General features: G+C 37.6%; 1 non-coding gene across 1 annotated transcript; it reads right to left on the bottom strand.

Annotated features, from left to right (window-relative positions):
* Positions 1-325: 325 nt before the first annotated feature.
* Positions 326-432, bottom strand: LOC113750921. The gene has a single exon (XR_003464691.1). It is a non-coding gene; the product is annotated as a small nucleolar RNA R71 (small nucleolar RNA).
* Between the last annotated feature and the right edge of the window lie 6,310 nt (positions 433-6,742).

A 6,742-nucleotide genomic window follows, 5' to 3' on the forward strand; every position in this document is an offset into this window, starting at 1 on the left:
CAGCAGCCCTTATGTATTACTTTTCCATATTTAAATGATAACCACTCCATTTGAGTTAAAATCTGGTCTAATTCATCTCTTGTCTTCTTTTTATGATTTACCAGGTGAGGAACCGTATAAGTACTTGCAAGAGTTTGATGTCGTTTACAACAGTATGAAACCTCCGGAAATTACAGAAGAACAGATAAAAATGAGGGCATTCTCTTTCTTCTTGAAGAACTCCGCAAAAGATTGGATGTACTACTTAACACCAGGTAGCATCACCACGTGGGATCAGCTGAAGAAAAAGTTTTTGGACAAATATTTTCTTGCGTCTCGAGCTGCAAGTCTAAGGAAGGAGATATGCGGTATCAAGCAGTATTTAGGAGAGTCGCTTTATGATTATTGGGAGCGATTCAAGAAGTTATGCATCAAGTTCCCTCAACACCAAATAAGTGAGTAATTGCTTATCCAATATTTTTACGAGGGGCTGTTTTTTAGAGACAACAGTATAATTGATGCTGCAAGTGAATGGGCATTGGTGAACAAAACTTCTCGAGAAGCGTAGGAGCTAATTGAAGGAATGACGGAGAATTCGTAACAGTTTGATACGAGGGAGGATGTCCCGACACGCAAAGTAAATGAGGTAGAGACATATTCCATCCAATAGCAGTTGACCGAATTAACATCCTTTGTTAGGCAATTAGCTATAGGAAATACATCACGAGCCAAAGTGTGTGGGATCTGCACTGCTATGGGTCATTCTACATAGATGTGCTCAATGATTCAAGAGAAAAGTACGGAGCAAGTAAACATGGCTGGTCACGCGCCCGTGCTAAGAAAGCCATAGGACCCTTACCCGAATACGTACAATCCTGGTTGGAGAGATCATCCCAACCTCAACTATGGAGGAAATAGGCAACCAGATTTTACACCAAATAGACAGCAATGGTATCAATAACAGTATGAGTCTCGCCCGCCACCACCTCCATCAAACTCAAGTCTGTCTATAGAAGAGATGATGAAGCAATTAATTGCTAATCAACAAAAAATAGATTCTGACCTACAAAGTATGAGGAATCAATTGGGACAGGTGCAAGCAATGCAGAATCAGATGAGTTAGATGGCAATAGCAATCAACCGCCTGCAATCCCAAGTTTATGAAAAATTACCATCTCAACCTGAACTGAACCTGAAGAATGTAAGTGCAATGATCTTAAGGAATGGGAAGAAAATTTAGGGATCCGAACTTGTGATTCCGAAAAATAAAAATGAAGATTGAATTGACAAAGAGCTTGAGGAGGAAGGAATGAGAAATGCGAATCCAAAGATAATTCCTGATTCTATAATTAGAGTTGGAACTAACTTACTGCCTTTTCCGAGCAGGTTAGAGAAATCAAAGAAGCAAGATAAAGAAAAGGAGATTTTAGAGGTTTTTTGATAAGTGAATATTTAACGTACATTTTGTACAGATTTGGCATGAATTTTTGGCATGTTTTGAGAAGATTAAAGCCATATTTGAACTCTTTTGGTGATAATTACTTAAAATATTGTTTAAGTGTTCAAAACTTGATAAATGAGTGGATTAATGAGTTAATTTGGTGAAATTGTGAAGGTTATTGATGTATGAAATTCATGCACGAAGTTGAAAGAAATGCAAGGATCATCCAGAGGACAAAGTACAAAAGAAATTGGGAGTAAAAATGTAGAAAAAGGAAAGAAGTGAAAAACTGAAAATTTAATCAACACGGATCCGAGCTCGGATCCGTGTGAACAAGAAGGATCCGAGCTCTCGTCTGTACTTCTGGAGGAGTGTATCCAAGGTCAGAACGATCCGACCTCAGATCCACCTTGGGAAGTCCTCGGATCCAGTTTCACCCCCCGGATCCGAGGCTCGAATTTGTCTCTCTGCTCAGCAAGTGACACAGCTGTTTTTCTTTACCTTTCTCACAACTTTTTCAACTATTTTGAGGGACAGAAATCGGTGGCACATGCTTCTGCAACAAAAGAGAAGACCAAATGAGTTGTAGAAAAAGGAAACATCATATCTTTGACTTCTTTTTACAAAATCTGAGTGGAGGAAATTATGAAGAGGAAAAATAGATTTTCTACCACCTTTTATGCAGAAATACAGGGGAGAAGCAGGACAGGACCATACGTAGCTAGTTTTTCCTTCTTGTAACATTTTCTCTCTAGCTAGGAGTCCTTGGAGAAGCATTTGGAGTTTTCACTTGTAATCATCTTGTACAAGAATATAGCAGAAATTGGAGGGATTCACCATCAATTGGCTAAGATTTCTTTTATCTTTCTTGTACTTGTACTTTATGATGTTTTGCATTAATAAACTTGTGAATTTGATTGTTAAATCATTCATGAGTAGCTAATTTTCTTTATCTAGGAAGTAGATGAAACTTATGGCTAAATAATATGACTTGAATGTGATTTACACTTGTTATATTTTGTATTAACTTGTTTACTTGTGTAGTTGTGATTACTTGTTATTGATTGATCACCAATAGCATGTTTATAGTTGTTATTATTCAATGAGAATTGGTAGTAACAATGGAAACAAATGAGTAGAGCTTAAGTTGTATGTTCATGAAAATAAAGATACACTTAGGTGGATTATTCAGCATTTCATGAAATAAAACAGAGTAGTAGTAGTATTTCACCATGAAAATAGGGAAAACTATATTGGTCTAGGCCATTTCATAATGAAAATGAGACTTGGTAATTTTGAAAATGAATCCCTAGTTAAACAAGAATAATAATAAGAGGTAAATCCATTCATTTGTGTTGTTTATGCCATAAGTGGAATCTACATCCCTAGATTCTTTCTTGAGTGAAATTTCTTCCTTTGCATTTAGCATTTGTTAAATTATATTTGTATATCAAATTTGTAGATTTTAGCAATATACTTTCTCTGCTCAAATTTATTGTGAGTCTAAATAATAGAGAAAAATAAGGGTTTAGTACTTGTTTAATTTGCTTCTCGTGGGATCGACCCGATACATACCCTACATTACAATTTCGGCCTGTATACTTGCAGTCAACGGGTATAAAATCGGATTTAAACTTGCATTGATATAAAAATTCTGTTATTTTTCGCAAGGTGGCAATCAATATTTCTTTGTTGGACGCGATCAAATAAGTGCCAAAATACGCTAAATGCTTGAAAAACTTGTGTGTCAACAAGAAGAAATTGAGGGAGGACAAGCATATTGTGGTAGATGAGAACGTTTCAGCAATTTTGCAAAGGAAACTACCACCTAAATGCGGGAATCTAGGTATGTTTACTATCCCATGTAAGATTGGACATTCTAATATAAAAAATGCCATGCTAGATTTAGGAGTTTCTATTAATGTGCTGTCTAAATCAATTTATGATTCCCTAAATTTAGGATCTTTAAAAGAAATATGGATAATAATTCAATTGGCTAATCGTATATTTACTTATTTGGATGGGGTAGTTGAGGATGTTTTAATGCAAGTAGATGGATTAATTTTTTCTGCTGATTTTTATGTGCTTTATATGGATGATGAAAGTGCCCCAAATCCATCATCCATTATATTAGGAAGGCCATTCTTGAGTACTACCCAAATTAAGATTGATGTTAGTAAGGGTACTCTCACAATGGAATTCGATGGAGAAATAGTCCACTTTAATATTTTTAATACAATAAAACATACTGTTAACTCTCATTCTGTGTTTGCTATTCATGCTACTAATTCCTTTGTGCAAGAATTTTCTGAATTTGGTTGTAGGGGTAAATTCAAAATTCCTGCGAACAAATATCAGGGAATGAAAGCAATTTATGAGGTGAAAATGAGTAGAAAATAAAGAAAGAAGGCTGTACTCAATGACTATTTGGATCCCGGAGTAGGACCACCGATTACAAGGAAAATTGAATTACATCCATATTGAAGAGTGGTGTTCAACGTCTAACCAAAAACGTTAAAAAAGGCGCTTTTTGGGAGGCAACCCAAATATTGACTTTATTATTTTTTGTTGTTCAATTCTTTCGATTTGTCGTTTTTCATTTGGGTACTAGTCAATTTTCATATTTTTCTCCAATGTGACCAGGACATGGAATCTTGGTATGCCCACGCGAGGAGGACACGCAAAAAGTGACTCCCAAGGCCAGTGGATGTTTACCAATCTTGGCGTGTCCACGCCATGTTAGTACAATTTCAACATCTCGCGACGTTGGCAGGAAGTGAAATCTTGGCGTGCCCACGCCATGTCAGTGACTCCCAAGATCAGTGGACGTTTTATAATTTTGGCGTGCCCACGCTGTGTTTGACAATCCAAAACAAAAAAAATTAAAAATTTTAAAATTTTTTTTAGCAAAATAAAATTATTTTCCTTTTTAACCTTCATTTTTTTTTCAAAAATTCAAAATTTGACATTTAAATTCAAAAAAATAAAAAAATTGAAAAAAACCCAAAAACTATTTTATTTTTTCTTTTTTTTCCTTCTTCTTTTCTTTCTTTTCTTTCTTTCTTTCTTCCTCTTTTCTTTCTTTCTTCTTCCTTGATTCCTTTTTCCTTCGTATGCCGTCTCCCTCCTCCTCTCTAACCTCGCACGCCGCTCCTCCTTTTCCCTCCTAGCCGTCGTCCGCCGCTCACCTTCCCGAGCACCGCCCCCCTCTCTCTTTACCTGCGTTCCTCTTCTCTTGGCCAAAACCCAAAAACCTCCACCACGGCCTTTCCTCTCTTTCTCAGTCGATCGACCGCGCGTCGCCAGCCTACCACAGTGCGCCGCCGCACCTCCTCCGCTGTCGTACGGCCGCGTGACTCCCTCGCATCTCTCTCTTCTCCTCGCGTCCACCCATGGCCAAGTGCGCAGTCGCGCGCTTTTTCTCGCAGCACCTCGCGCAGCCACCTCACGGGCAGCCCTGCTCCCCTCACGTTTGGCGTCAACCACACTCCACCAGCTCTCACCACCTCTGCTGCCGTACGCCGCCACCATTGCCGCGCGTCCCTCTCCGCCGCTTGCCTTCTCTGCACGCCGCCCGCCACTCGTAGCCATCCTTCCTGGTGCCAGTTTTTCTCTTAATTTTGTGATATCCAATATTTCGATTACTTGATATTGATGGGATTTGGATGATTATGATTTTGATTTTGTAATTTTGTTTGATTGCATCTGTGTTACTGGAACTGGTGGTTGACATATTGGGTAATTTTAGTGTTGGTTGGGATTTTTCAGTGGTTTGGGTTGGCGATTTGAATTGTTTCTCACCTGTGTGTGTACTAGTGGTACTGGTTGTGGTAGTTTGCATATCATTTATTAATCCTATGTGATTTGCTGCCGAATTGATTGTTGGACATTTGTGATTGAGTTGTTCTTGTCCAATTGGAGACATTTGGAGAGATTTGGGTGGGCAAGTTGTGTCGCTCTCTATTGATATTTAGGAGACACTTCTGACCATATTTTATTTATTCAAATGGGTTGAATTCATTGCTTTGTTGGGGTCATTTTTGGTATCACTTGAGTTCTATTTTGCTGATTTTTGTCTTAAGTCCCCAGAATCTGGCAGCCTTTATGTAGCATGTGGGTTTTCCTCCTCCTTTTGCACCTCGCCCGCCGATGTGACCCCAACACGGTTCCTGTGATTTCAAGGAAGTTTCGTTGCCCTTTTTCTTGCTTTTGCTGTTTATTCTCCACAGTGAGGGCAATGTGTCATTTAAGTGTGGGGGGGAGGGATTAGTTGTGGTGTTAGTTTTTCTAGTTTTTAGTTTTCAGATATTTTTCTTTTATTTTTAATTTGTTATTTGTCTAGTTTTTGTTTACTTTTTTGTCATTTATCTGTCTAGCTCTTCTATGACTGCCAAAGTTTGATGTTGGATTATTGACTCTAATTCTACTATTGCCAAGTTTAATAATAAGAGTGTATCGAGTTAATGTGGTTGAGTCCAAGAACATTTCTTTGGTGAATATCGGTGATTACTTGACTCTTTTGATTTTTTTGATTAACTTTTCTAGGCATAGGGAATGATTGTTGGCATTTTCATGTGAATTGGTCCGGTTATTAATTTTAGCTCTCTATGTTTGAAGAAATGAGGCTAGCGGCTGCTGTTTTTGTTTTCTTTTACTGTATTATTTTGAGTTATCGTGTTATCTAGCTGTGAAATAAGGTTGACTGTACTCCGCTATTTGTTACTACTGAATAACCGGGGAGCTTCACCTTAAGTGTCGGTTCTCGCGTCAAAAAGTAGTAATTTTTATGAGTACGTGATCGTATAGCGATAGGAGCTGAGTAATCGGGTTCCTTCATCTAACAAATATTGGAATTCGTATCAAAAGACTCCAATGGCTAGAGACTAAGTCTTTTGTGCTATTGAAAAAAAAAGAGAGAAAAATAGAAAACGTGATAAAAAAGGTGAAAGTTGTGTTAGTGTGTGATAAAAATCAGTCTGCCGATTTATGGATTTAATGTTGAGAGTTTGGTTACTAGTTGGACCATTTGCTGATAAAAATTGTGCGCCATTCTTTTTTCTTAGATTAGTTAAACTGGAATTGAAGGAGTTTGTGGTTTAGAAGCTAATCGGGGTGATGTTTCTCGGATCTTGATCACTGATGCTTGATCTATGTTTTTCTTGGTATCTTGGCAATATGGTAGATAGAGCAATAGCCATTGTCAAATATTGGTGTTTGTTTGCTATTCTCATGCTTGAGAACAAGCATAATTTAGGTGTGGGGGAATTAATAGGTCACAATTTTATTATTTATTTTATAATTAATTTTCCCTATTACCTGACC

This window comes from Coffea eugenioides, chromosome 10 (genome assembly GCF_003713205.1).
Source record: "Coffea eugenioides isolate CCC68of chromosome 10, Ceug_1.0, whole genome shotgun sequence".
Taxonomy (NCBI): Eukaryota; Viridiplantae; Streptophyta; class Magnoliopsida; order Gentianales; family Rubiaceae; genus Coffea; species Coffea eugenioides.